Genomic DNA, 13,922 nt, shown 5'->3' on the forward strand with positions numbered 1-13,922 from the left:
AAAACCTCACCTCTCGTTTTTAATTTGTCCCGCACCAAACTAGAAACTAGCAGGGGTCTCGAACCCACAGATCACCTCTTCCGAGGCCGACTCCCTCCCCACTTGGCCATCTCTTCCTTCCCCAGAGCCGCGCTCTTAAATAAATAAATAACTGTCCAAACAAACAGCGTGGAAAACGAAGAAGCCTCTTCTTCCACTCTCCCCCCCCCCCCCCTCCGCAAAGCTCAAGGACAAGGAGGGGGCACGATCTGGGCACGGGCCAGGAGGGCACGGGCCAGCGAGGGAGAAGATGCAGGGTCTGAGCTCCTCTCCTTCCTCTGAACCAGCTCTCCTTTCTGCCGGCTCCACAAGGACAGTCTGGAGCCCCAACTGCACAAGTGCGTGCCGGGGAAGAGGAGCGGAGAGAAGAGTTCATTTCTCCGGGGAGCCCCAGAGCGCGCCCCTGCTGCAGCCGCAGGAGCTTAGGGAGGTTTTCACCCTGCAAACCCCGATAGCTGTCCCGCTTCCGTGTGCATCCCAGGTCCCTAAAATTCCATTTCTGGACGGGGGAAATACCACCAGTTGGGGGAGAACAGCCCAACTGGATTAGTTGCTTGAGAAGGCTGCCGGCCGCTTCCAGCAGCCAGCAGGTCCCATGGTGTAATGGTTAGCACTCTGGACTTTGAATCCAGCGATCCGAGTTCAAATCTCGGTGGGACCTCACTAACCTTTTTTTGAGTCCCATAATTAAAGTTTTGGAGATGGGCTGTGGCTGCGGCAATAGCGATCGAGGCAACTGCCCCAGTGACCCACTGGACAAGAGTTTGGGGAGTCCCCTCCTTCCCTTAAGACGCTTTCGTTTCGTCTTCCAGGAAAGAGCCCTACTGCGCAAGCGCTAAGGACAAGGAGTCAAAGTATGCGTGATGCAGCCGCGAGGCTGCAACTTGACCCCTCCCTCCTTTCTCCCCTCTCTCTCTTCCTCCCCCCAGCCACCTTTCCTAACCCCTAGGGAGCACCCGAAGGAATACGAAAGATCCCGAGGCTATTTCCAGAGGGGAAGAACAGCGCCCATTGGCTTTAAAGGGAAGACCCGCCCCTCCCTACGCGCTGCGTCTATTGGCTATTGTGCACCGCTGATACTCCTTTAGAAATTGTCTGAGCGGTGGAGGGAATAGATAGAGTAGAAGGGCGGGGAAATGACGTAGTCAAGCGGCTTCCATTGGCCAAACAAAATGGAGGGGGCGGTATCCTCCCCATTCTCTTCCCACTATTGGTTCTAAAATGGTGCCTTCCCCACCCTCCTCATTCCCTCAATTTTCCCCTACTTTAACTCAGATTCCCGGGGGACTGTCTGGAAGTGGAAGAGGTCATCCCCTCGGCTGTGTAGGTGTTTGAGAGTTTGACAGTCATTCCGTCAAGCGAAGAGGCCCCTAAATCAGTTTGTACGGAGTAAACGGGAGTCCGGGTGTCTCTAGTTCAAGCACTAAACATTGTGATTACTTGAATAAATAGTAGTGATGTTATTGTTTGCCCTTCGTTCTAGAATAGGACGGTGAGCGCAGGGAGGTGATGCGATGACAGCCCCACAGAGTCACCGGCCTCCTTTTCTCCTCCAGAGCCACCTGGGTCCCGCAGCCAGATACAGATCAGGACGACTGGAGACGGCCCTGATGCAGTGGGAGACCCGGGCCTTTTTGAGCTAAGGTCTTTAACGGGGTCTCACTTTGAGGCAACGCCCATTCCGTGATCCAGACTAGGTAAGAAATGAGGCAGAGAACGGCCTCTTTTACCTAGTCACGGTCCAGAGCTGAGGACATTTGTCTCTGTGAGGGGGAGTAAAAGTTGTCCCACTGGGGACCCAACTGGAGTTGGCCAATTGGCAACAAAACCCTTTTCTTTAATTCTGTCTTCTTTCTCTTCCTTTCCCACTGTCCACATGAGACATATTATATTATATGTTATATTTTAAACACATAATAAATACGATATATAGACATTATATTATTTTATAAATTTTGATTTCTGAGACCTTCCATGGGTTAGGATCGTGCCTTAAATCCAAAACATTCTGGCTTTCGTTGATTGACCAACAATAGGTTCTAGGTCACGCCCCCCTTGATCATTGTTTGGAAACTGATTGGTTCAAAATGAATGTAAATTGCAGTTGTTTAGTTATGACCAGAAAAACTGAAAGTCTCCTCCTTGATTGAATGAATGAATGGCTACAAATACATTTATTAATCTTTTGCCAGGAGAAATACCAACAATCTCAGATGTTGTAGTAGATGATACTATTCCAATGGTAGAAAGTGAAGAAGAATTAAGAAGCTTCTGGATGAGGGTAAAAACTGGCTTGAAACTTAACATTTAAAAAACCCCACCAAGATCTTAATGGGTTCCATCACTTCTTGGCAAATAGGAAAAGAAATGGAAAGAGAGTGTCCAGTTTTATAGTCTTGGGCTCAAAGATTACTGCAGATAGGGATAGCAGCCATGAAATTAAAAACAAACAAACAAACAAACAAACAAAAACTTGCTCCTTGAAAGGAAAGCTATGGTAAATCTGGACAGCATACTTAAAAGCAGAGCTATCACCTTGCTGACAAGGTATCTTGAGTCAAAGCTATGGTTTTTCCAGTATCAATGAATGACTGTGACAATTGGACTTTAAGGACAGCCGAGTGCTACAGAATCAATCCTTTCAAATTGTGGTGCTTTCAAAAAAAACTTTTGTCCTTAGACAGCAAAGAGGTCAAATCAGTCAATATTAAAGAAATTAATTCAGGTTATTCACTGCAAGGTCAAACATGGAAGCTGAAATTTAAATGCTTTGGCCACATAATGAGAAGACAGGACTCACTGGAAAAGACCTTAATGTTGGGAAAGAATGAAGGCAAAAGGGAAAGAAAACAAAGAGAATGAGATGAATAGATAGTGTCACAGGAACAAATGTTAATTTGGACATACTTTGAGAGACAGTGGAGGACAGAAGAATCTGGTGTGCTCTGGTCCATGGGGTCATGAAGGGTCAGAGAGAGCTGAGTCCAGCTTCCTCATTTTACAGATGAGGAAATTGAAGGTCGGAAAAGTAGAGTGACCTGACCATGGTTACACAGCTAGTTAATGTCAAAGATGGGGTTTAAACTCAGAAATTTCTGATTCTTCTTCCAGCACTCTATATCTGTTCACTGTAGCAGTGGGGAGTCAGGAAACAAGTAGACCAGTTTGACTGCATGTGCTTGAAGGGCTGGTAAGGTGGGTTGAGAACTAGGACTTTGTATTTTATTCTAGAAGCAATATGGAGCCACTGGAGGCTAGTGAATAGAGGAGACTATTTGAATAATCCAGATGAGTGCTGATGAAGGCCTGAATTAGGATCAGGTCTTTGTGAGTGAAAGGAAGTGGACAGATTCAACAATGTTAACAGAATCACAGAATTTGAGTTCAAAGGAACATCAGAGGTTGAGCAGTCCAATTCATACCCTACACTAAACAAATCTTCACTATATCATACCTGATAGGTGATAATCCAGCCTCTGCTGGAAGACTTCCAAGGAGGAAAAGCTCAACAATTCCACTTCTGAATATTTCTAAGTATTAGGTAGTTTCTAATCCAAATTCAAACAAAACAAGTCTAATCCCAGTTCAGAATTATGATTTCTCTTCTTTAGACTAAAAATTCCCAGTTCTTTCACTCAATCCTCATATGATTCATATGACAAGGCCTTTAATTATTCTAGTTCAATCAGTCAATAAATATTAAGTGCCTATTAAATGCTAAATGCTTACACTGTGGTAAGTGTAGAGTGAATATAGAAAGACAGAAGCAAAAGATTCAAGGAGCCTACAATCCAATCAGAGAGATAATAAGCAAACATTTATAAACCAGCTATTTACAAACTACATAGGAAATACAGATTAAAGAGGGAAGTAACCAGAAGTAAAAAGGGATGTTAAAAGACTTCCTGTTAAAGATAGGTTTTTAGATGGAACTTAAGTCAAGGAATCCTATAAGCAGAGGTGAAGAGGAAAAGTATCCCAGGAATAGGGGACAGTCAGAGAAACATCTAGAGCAAAGATATATTGTCGTGTTTATGAAACAGCCAGGAGGTTCAGTATCATCAGATTGAAGCAGGAAGTAAGGGCTAAGAAGACTGGAATGGGGGGTCAGGTTATGAAGGGCTTTCAAAGACAAGCAAAAGATTTTCTTTTTGATCCTAGAAGCAATAAGGAGCCAATGTAGTTGGGAAAAGGGGTGACATGATCAGATCTGTGCTTTAACAAAATCACTTTGTCGGCTGAATGGATTGAAGTAGGGAGAGACTTGAGTCAGGCAGACCTACCAGCAGCCTATTGGAATAGTCCAAGTGTGAGGTGATAAGGGTGATAGTAGCAGAGGAAAGAAGGGAACATAGTCAAGAGATGTTGCAAAGGTGAAATTGATAATCTTTATCAACAGATTGGATATGAGGGTGAGAGAAAGGATGACTCCTGAGGGACTAGTAGGATAATAACACTTTCTTTAATAACAGGGAAGGTAGGAGGCAGGGAGGGTTTAAGAAAAAGATGAATCTGGTTTTGGACATTATGAATTTAAATTGTCTACTGGACATCCATTTAAGATTTCAAAAGACAGGCAGAGATGTGAAATTGAAGGTCAGTGGAGGAATTGAGGTTAGATAGGTATATTTGAGAATTGTCAACATGGAGATGGTAATTAAATCCATGATTGCTGATGAGATTATTGATGTGAGCCTCGGGTTTATCAGGTTTTTAGCATTGTTCTTAAACTGTAGTGTCCACACGTGAACACAATAATCCAGATGTGGTCATCAATAAGCATTTGTTAAGTGACTATTTTCTGCCAACCACTATAGAGATGTTTGCATCCAATAAAACAAAAAATAATCTCTGTTCTCAAGGAGCTTACAGTTGAATGTGCTTTGATTAGGGCAGAATACATCAGTACTCTACCCTATTTATTCCTGGAAGATATATATCTCATAATATAATCTAAGATCTTATTTCTGGCTACCTCTTCACAATGCTGACTCATATTGTACTTTCAGTCAATTAGCAGCCTCAGATAACTTTTTTAAAAAAGATAAACTGGTGTTTATCCTATACTTGTAAAATTGATTTCTTGAATCTAAATGGAAGGGTTTACATTTAATCCTTCTAAATTTTAATTATTTAAATTCAGCCTGTAAAGATTTTTTTGGCTCCTGATTCTGTCACACTTTATGTTAGCTCAACCAATAGTTTTGTGTTATCTGAAAATTGGATAAGCAGGTCATTTATGGCCTTTATGTACAAGTCATTGATAAATTTGTCAAACAGCACAGAGTTAAGCACAGATCCCTGAGGCATTCCGTTAGATACCTCCTGCAACACTGATGTTGAACCATTAATGATCATTCAACCAGCTCTGATATTACCACCTATTCCACATCTCTATCTTATACATGTTACTACTGTGTCATATACTTTTTCAAATCTAGATTAACTGTATCAATAACTTTCCCTTCACTAAAGATATTAATAGCATCATAGAATTTGAGGTAAAAGAAACATCAGAAGTGGTCCATTACAACCCATACCTTAAACTAAGCAAATCCTCATTATATCATACCTGATAGGTGATCATCTAGTTTCTGATGGAAGGCTTCCAAGGAGGGAGAATCCACAAGGAGACAGTGGATTCTCTTAGGGCAGTCTTGTCAAAGGTTTGTCAAAAAATGAAATGAGGTTAGTCTGGCATGGCCTATTCTTTGTGAAACTATGATGAATATTTGCTATCACCACCTCACTTTCTAAATGTTCTTATAGTTGTTCAATTGTTCAGTCCTGTCCAACTCTTTGTGACCCCATTTGGGGTTTTCTTGGCAAAGACACTGAAATGGTTTGCCATTTCCTTCTCTAATTCATTTTGCAGATGAGAAAACTGAGGTAAACAGGATTAAGTGACTTGCCCAGAGGCCCAGCTACTAAGCCTCTGAGACTGGATTTAAACTCCAAAGTGTTTTCCTAACTCCAGGGCCACCCTAAAATTTTCCCAGGAATTGTAGCTTTCTTCATGATGGAGTTGCTGGTATTCATGTGTTACTCATAAGTCTTTAGCTCAAATGCCATTTGGGGCTGAATTCTCTTGTTTACATAGGAGAAAAGCTTCACTCCTTTTTAGAAAGATTCTGAATTTCAAGATTCTTGAAGCTGGATAAGTGCTAATTGGCTAGGATGCATGTACCTAAGCTTCTGATCAGTTGTTTCTGTAGGAATGAGTGGTCTTTAGAGCAATTAGACTTTGACATCTAGTCAAGGCTCTAAGCAATCTGTGGTTGGTGCTTGTTGTCTGTGGGAGAATTATGTAATGGACTGCTTCTTTTTTCTAAGTAACTCAAGAATGATAAACAGAGGTGGAGGTTATCTCAGAGTTGGCAGTCTGCTCAGCTTATGCTAAGAATAACCTTGAGAAAAACCACTATTATCTTAACATGAGGGCAAGGACTTTTGCAAAATTACAGGAGAAAAAAAGCATAACCTGTCAAACTTTTGGCATGCTAACTTATGAGGTTACAAACAGTCATATTTCAAAAAGAACTATTAACTTTTAACTTGCAAATAAAAGGGATTTATTGTAATAAACCCTTATAGCACAGATATATATCTGTATTTAGGAAATGAGTCTTTTCTTTTTTCCCACCGTAATAGTTTATTTTTTCCAATTATATGTTAAGATAATTTTCAGCATTCATCTTTTTTTTAAATTGTTAGTTAAAATCTTTATTCCAAATGCTTGATTCTTATTTTTAGCCTATGATTTATGAAACAAGTCAATAAAATTAAATAACTATAGCGTAAAGTATGGAGCTTGCAGAATTAAAATATCAAAGGTAGGTCTGGCCATTTTAAAAAATATATATTTTGGCATCCTTCCCACCCCAATACATTGTACATATAAGTTACAAAAATGATTGCTGGATTTTTATTATTGTTGCTACTTACACAGTAAGGTGGCGTAGTAGAAAAGCCTTTAAAATCCAAAATCCAGAAGACCTGAATTCAAATTTGACTTAGATCTTGATAGTTGCATGACCTTGAGCAAGTTACTTAACTACTTTTTGCTTCTGTGTTCTCATACATGGATCAATAATAATAATACCTATCTCACAAGGCTGTTGTGAGGATAAAATGAATGATATATAAAACACTTGGCAAGTCTTAAAGGATCTTATTTATGTTACCTATAAGTAATAACAGATAATATATATCATAGCACATATTTTTCTTCTTTTTCCAGTTTCTTTTTTTAAAGCTTTTTATTTTCAAAACATATGAAAAGATCATTTTCAGTATTTACCCTTGTAAAATCTTGTGCTCCAAATTTTTTTCTCCCTCCCTTTCCCCCACCCCCATCCCTTAGATAGCAAGTAATCCAATATATCCAACATGTGTAATTCTTCTATACATGTTTCCACAATTATCATTTTGCACAAGAAAAAATGAGCTTACACAGGAAAAAAAATGAGAAAGAAAACAAAATGCAAGCAAAGAAAAAGAATTAAAAAAAGTGAAAATGCTATGTTGTGATCCATACTCAGTTCCCCCTGATGCAGATGGCTCTCTTTATCACAAGACCATTGGAACTGGCCTGAATCATTTCTCAGCATTCATCTTTTTTTTTTTTTCCATTTCACTAAATCTATTTTTTTTCTTTTTTTTTCCCCTTTTTAAAAATTATTATAACTTTTTATTGACAGAACCCATGCCTGGGTAATTTTTTTTACATTATCCCTTGCACTCACTTATGTTCCGCCTTTTCCCCTCCCTCCCTTCATCTCCTCCCCCAGAGGACAAGCACTCCTATACATGTTGAATATGTCACCATGTATCCTAGATACAATATATGTATGCAGAACCGAACAGTTCTCTTGTTGCACAGGAAGAATTGGATTCAGAAGGTAAAAAAATAACCTGGGAAGAAGAACAAAAATGCAAGCAGTTTATATTCATTTCCCAGTGTTCTTTCTTTGGGTGTAGCTGCATCTGTCCATCCTTGATCAATTGAAACTGAGTTAGATCTCTTTGTCGGAGAAATCCACTTCCATCAGAATACATCCTCATACAGTATCGTTGTTGAGGTAATAATGATCTCCTGGTTCTGCTCATTTTACTTAGCATCAGTTCGTGTAAGTCTCTCTAAGCCTCTCTGTACAGCATTCATCTTTTTAAGATTCTGTGCTCCAAATTTTTCTCCCTCCCTTCCTTCTCCCCTCCTCAAGATAGCAAGCAATCTGATATAAAGTATATATGTACAATCATGTTAAACATATTTCCATATTAGTTATGTTATAAAAAGAAAAATCAAAACAAAAAAAATCAAAGGAAAGAAAAAATTTTAAAAATAGTATGCTTCAATCTGCATTTAGTCTCTATAGTTCTTTCTCCAAATGTGGATGGCATTTTCCATCCCACATCTAGTGGAATTGTCTTGGATTACTGTACTGCTGAGAAAAATTAAGTCCATCACAATTGGTAATTATACAGTGCTGCTATTACTGTGTACAATGTTCTCCTGGTTCTATTCACTTCACTTAGAAAAGTCTTTCCAAAGCCTTTTCTGAAATCCTCCTGCTCATCATTTCTTATAGAATCCTATAACTTATTCAGCCATTCTCCAACTGATGGGCATCCACTCAGGTTCCAGTTCCTTGCCACTACAAAAAGAGCTGCTATATACATTTTTTGCACATATAGTTCCTTTTCCCTCCTTTATGATCTCTTTGGAATACAGGTCCAATGGAGACACTGCTGGATCAAAGGGCATATACAGTTTTGTAATCCTTTGGGCATAGGAAATGTCTTTCAAAATGGTAGACTACATTGGCAATTTCAATAAGCAACAAGCAATAGTAACAGTAACTAGTATTTTACTAGAAAAGATAATAGCAAACCACCTCAGTGTCTTTGCTAAGAAAATCCCTTGGATAATATTAGTGTGCTGTGGTCCACAGGGTGACAAAGAGTCAGACAGGACTGAATCACTGAACAACAGCAACAACCATTTTAGAGGTTTGTAAAGCACTTTGCAAATATTATTTCATTACATCCTCACAACAACCCTGGCAGATAGGTACTATTATTATTCCCATTTTACAGTTAATGGAATGGACATAAGTTGAAGTTAAGTAACTCTCTGAGATCACACAGTAAATATCTGAGCAGGCTTTGAACTCAGGTCTGTCCTGATCCATATCCTATGCTTTATCTGGCTGCCTTTAATAATGACAATGATAATTATAATAACAGTAATAAAGGTGATTTGATACTTTACTTACCATCAGTTCCACATCTAGGAAGTCAAAAATCAGCAGTATCTCTAACTGTGAGATGAGTCACAGAGCTCAGAATAAGGCACTGGCTAATGAAGGTCATTCAGGACTAAGAGAAGTCCAGACCTCACTACTTATTTGTTCCCTGGGGACCATAAATTAAGAGCTGTTGAGACAACTCAGTTGAACATCAAGCAGCTGTTTGGCAATTCTCAATAGTAGTTTTTAATACTTTTTTGTTTCTTAAAGTAAATGTACCTAAGTTACAATGTTAGTGTATTATTATTCTTTTGCATTATATGAATTTGGGAAGATAAACATTTTGATTTAAAAGGAGATAGAAGTTCTATATTTAAACTATATTTGGAGATTTTCCTGAAATAAAATTCCAGATGGGAACAAGATTTTGTGATAAATTCATGAACTACTATATGAAGATGATTCTTTTATGTTTTTAGAACCCTTGACACCTTTTGAGTCACAAACAGCTTTGACAGTCTGGTGAAAGAAGAATTTATTTTTCCCAGATTGTTGTTATTCAGTCATGGTTGATCCTTGATAAATCCATTTGATATTTTCTTAGCACAGACATCAGAGTGATTTGCCATTTCCTCCTTCAGCTCATTTTGCAGATAAAGAAACAGAGGCAGACTTGTCCAAGGTCACACAGCTAGTAAATATGTGAGGCCAGATTTGGACTCAGATGTTCATGATTCCAGAAATATTCTATTCACTGCACCACACAGCTGCTTTATTTTTGCTATATTGTTAGATCATCTTTCTAATTATGCTATTAGTTGGGGAAAATTCAACTTTATTTATCTCCCTTTGCAAATTGAAATAAAGCCTTCATCTCATACATAATCTCTTATCTTTATCTCTACATATGGGATATCAAGTCATTTCCACCTAAGGAAAACTTTTGTGATTATAAAATGGAATCGATACCTTGCAAAGTAGTGAGTTGCCCATCCTTGAAAGTATTCAAGCAATGCAATTCAAAAAGCAAAGATTGGATGACCATTTTTCAAGGGCATTGCAGAGGGCACTCCTATATTGGAAGAGAGGTTGGGATCAAAGAGAGAGAAGCTCTGAAGTTCCTTCCAACTCTAAAATTCCATAAAATCAATTCTGTTGACTAATGCTTTTTTCATCTTGGCCTTCTTCATCATTCTCCAAGCTGAAGTCAGGGGTTAGATGGCCTTTTTTTTTAAGCCTAGAAAATTCTATGATTACAGCTTGTTCCTCTTAGCTCTAAATTTTATGATCTTTTCCCCTCAAATACAAAATCCTTTCATTCCCAGACCCAGTCTTTTTGTAAACCTAATGTCCTAGAATCAGTTAGTTGGAGATTTTCTGGAATAAAATTCCAGGTGAGATTGAGATTTTGGAGAAAAATATTATGAAATGTAATATGAGGAGATTCTTTTATATTCTTAAAACCTTAGAACTTTTATATTCTTAAAAACTTAAAACTTTAGCCTAGTCCAAGGTAAGGGGACAGGTTCCCCATTTATCACTCCTCTCTCTTCCTCTATTGGATCCTCTTCCTCTAAGGAAGTCCTCTAAGGACTCATCCATCTAAAAACTTCTCCCACCCATTTTATTGGGTTCTCTACCAAAGTCCTACTAGGCACTATAATGCCTATGGAACCTTGTATTCTCAAAAAGTTCACTGGCCACAGGTTCTGATAGGCCCTTTCAAGTTTGAAAGTCCAGTGATGAATTATATGCTTGGCAAATAAGGACCAGCCCAGCTGTATATCATCAATCATTGTTGTTGTGCCATTTCAGTTCTCACCAATTTTCTGTAACCCCATTTGGGATTTTCTTGACAAAGACACTGGAGTATTTTGCCATTTCCTTTTCCAGCTCATTTTACAGATAAAATAACTGCGTTTTTCCAAACAGGATTAAGTGACTTGTTCAGGATAACGGTCGGATTTTCAGCCTCATTTGAACTCAGGTCTTCCTGACTCCAAGGCTGGAGCTCTGTCCATTGCACCACCTTCCTGCCCAGTTGTTGGCTATAGGATGATAATTTCGGGGGGAAGTCTATCTGTTCAAGCAATAGAGAAGTTGTGATTTGTGTCAGAGAAGAAAGTATCCATACTGACCCCACTCCAATTTTATATATGTGTATATGTGTGAATGGATGGATGTCCATTTCTGTGGAGGAGCCCTGGAAGAAATATTGGGAGGAGGGGGACACAGATATTACTGAGTCACTGATCTGCTAATATTCGTTTCAAGAAAGGGCCAGAGTCTAGGACAACCCCTTCCCCCGGGGAACAGAGAGTGACCAGCAGAGGGCATTGCGCCCTCACCCACAACTGACCAAGGAGATTTCTCAACTTTGGAAGATATCTCTCTGTCAAGGCCGGCTTTCCATATGGGATGTCCTTATTTTGAGAACCATAGAATCGAAGAATTAGAAAATACCTTTAAAATTATCTAGCTTAATCTTCATATCTAGCTTAACCAAAGAAAGGAATTGACTTCTCATTCCCATGAGTCTTTTTTGCTCTCCCCAACTTAATACTAATGACCCCCTGTACGCTATAGTGAGGTTATTATAGTAGGACTTCAGCCCAGTAAAATGGGTGTGAGACGTTTTTTAGGTGATTGAGAAGGGAAGGAGAAGATTTTTCCCACCCCAGAGGAAGAGGATACCATAGAGGAAGAGAGAAGAAAATTGGACATGCAAATCTCCTGATGCTTTGGATTAGGGCTTGATGTGAGAGGAATTCTGTTCTGAAGTGATCTTTTCTTCCTATACTTCTCCTCCTCTATCCCAAGCCCTCAGAAACAGACAAGGTCCAGAAATAACCTTATTCCTTACCATTAGCCCGGGTCTCTGTCTTGTGCCTTCCCTGTTCAGATTGGGACATTCTGGAGGGCAGAGACTAGGTGGAGTGGGGTGGATATCTCCTATATCCTCTCTACTGGGGAGAATACGCTGGCTAAGTTTCCCCACATGTTAAAGGATCAGGGAGAGACTAATTTATCCTCAGATACCAGAAGGCCTAGGAATTAGCTTCTCCCATCCGACCCAGCCCCCACTCAATCTGCCAATCTGTCATGAGCTGGAGATGAAGGAGTCAGGATGGGGGAAGCAGGGCTGATCTCCTTAGGATTACTCAGTGTGACAGGTCTGAGAAACTGAATTTCAAAGTATTCCCTGGTTCAGTCTTCTTTCTCTGTCCTCCCTCCTCTCCCCAACCCTGGACATCCTGGGCTGTCATCCAAACATTCTTTGAGTCTCCAGAAGAGACCAGTTGATCCAGAGCTTGAGAATGGAATTCAATTTACTCAACAAGCAGCAAGAGATGATCCAGTATGTTGATGGACTGGATATGCTTTTTGGCTTTTTTTTTTTTTTAATCTTCTCTTCTTGTCTGCCTTAAGATCATTTTATTATTCAATAGCATCTCTGCTCTGGAAATGGCTTATGTTTAGGTTTTAATGATCTATTCTGTCTTTGCTGACTTCTGATATCAGTATTGAGCCAGTAGTGGTTATACTCTGAGGGGGACTCAAAAGAATCCTAAATTTTAAGTATTATTAAGAGAAGTTCTGCAAAAGATGAATACTACTTCCCTTACCCTCCTTCCAACCCTCTGCCCCAAAATCGGTGAACTTGAACAAGAGGAAAAAAATCATTATTTTCACTAATCTCAAAGCATAGTTTAGCATTTCCTCCTTTTATTTAAAAACTGTCTGAAAAGGTTTTGCTAGACTACTTAAAAAAAGGGACTGGCTTCTAACTCCCAAAAACTTACCAGTCTGTGATTCTAGGTGTTGGGCTTGTTTAGAGATTGTGATTACAGTTGAGGGAACTGTTTGCAAAACAGAGATTGTAGGACTTAGAACTTAAAGGAATCAACTTTATTACATTCATACCAGGTCCTTTTTCTCACCGAGGAGGAAACAAGCCCAATGATCTCCTTGCCTCAAATCTAATAGACTCATTGACTACTTATTAACAGCTTTATGGTTTGTCTCAAAACACTGCATTGAATGTTATAATTATTCTCCTCCTACAAATTAGGAAAGAGGAGTTCAGAAAGGTTAAAGGACTTGCCTGAGATTACCCAGTAAGTGTCAGAGTCTGGGTCTGAACCCAGGTGTCCAGATTCCTGGGCTTTTTTTTAATGCCATATTGGGTCAGGAGCAAGAGGATTATCCACCATTAGGGATGGAGAGGCTTTCCTTCCCCTTGAGCTGTCCCATGTCACCTAGAACAACCTGGCAGCGTAGAATTCAGTGGAACAAATGTTTTGGGATGTCCTTCTCCACCACCCTTCTTGCCAGTGTCCCCTTCCCTTTTCCCCCTCCTATCTAGATATTAACTTTGTTCTATCCCCATCCTATTCCAACTTCCAATGGAAGTGGGAACCCCACTGTAAACTCTCCTCCATTCAGATCAGATATTTGATCTTCTTTATCTTCCAGTAAAATATAGGAGCTGGAGACTTTGCCATCTGCCCCACCTGTACTCCCTCCAGGCCTTGGGAGTTACCATCTGATACGCTGATGTATCCTTAGAACTTCTGGATCTTTCCGTCTCCCGTTAAAGTGTAAGCTCCCTGAGAGTGGAGAATGTTTCAT

The 13,922-nt window shown here is 39.6% G+C and overlaps 1 long non-coding RNA gene and 1 other non-coding gene across 2 annotated transcripts; both read left to right on the plus strand.

The window, feature by feature from the left end:
• The first annotated feature begins 628 nt into the window (after positions 1 to 628).
• TRNAQ-UUG (transfer RNA glutamine (anticodon UUG)) lies at positions 629 to 700 on the plus strand. The gene has a single exon. It is a non-coding gene; the product is annotated as a tRNA-Gln (tRNA).
• Positions 701 to 1,233: 533 nt separating this feature from the next.
• Positions 1,234 to 13,881, plus strand: LOC127560297 (uncharacterized). Its single transcript, XR_007953298.1, has 3 exons — positions 1,234 to 1,421; positions 1,523 to 1,736; positions 13,767 to 13,881. It is a non-coding gene; the product is annotated as an uncharacterized LOC127560297 (long non-coding RNA).
• The last annotated feature ends 41 nt before the right edge of the window (positions 13,882 to 13,922 follow it).

The sequence above is a fragment of the Antechinus flavipes genome, chromosome 4 (assembly GCF_016432865.1).
Source record: "Antechinus flavipes isolate AdamAnt ecotype Samford, QLD, Australia chromosome 4, AdamAnt_v2, whole genome shotgun sequence".
Lineage (NCBI taxonomy): Eukaryota > Metazoa > Chordata > Mammalia > Dasyuromorphia > Dasyuridae > Antechinus > Antechinus flavipes.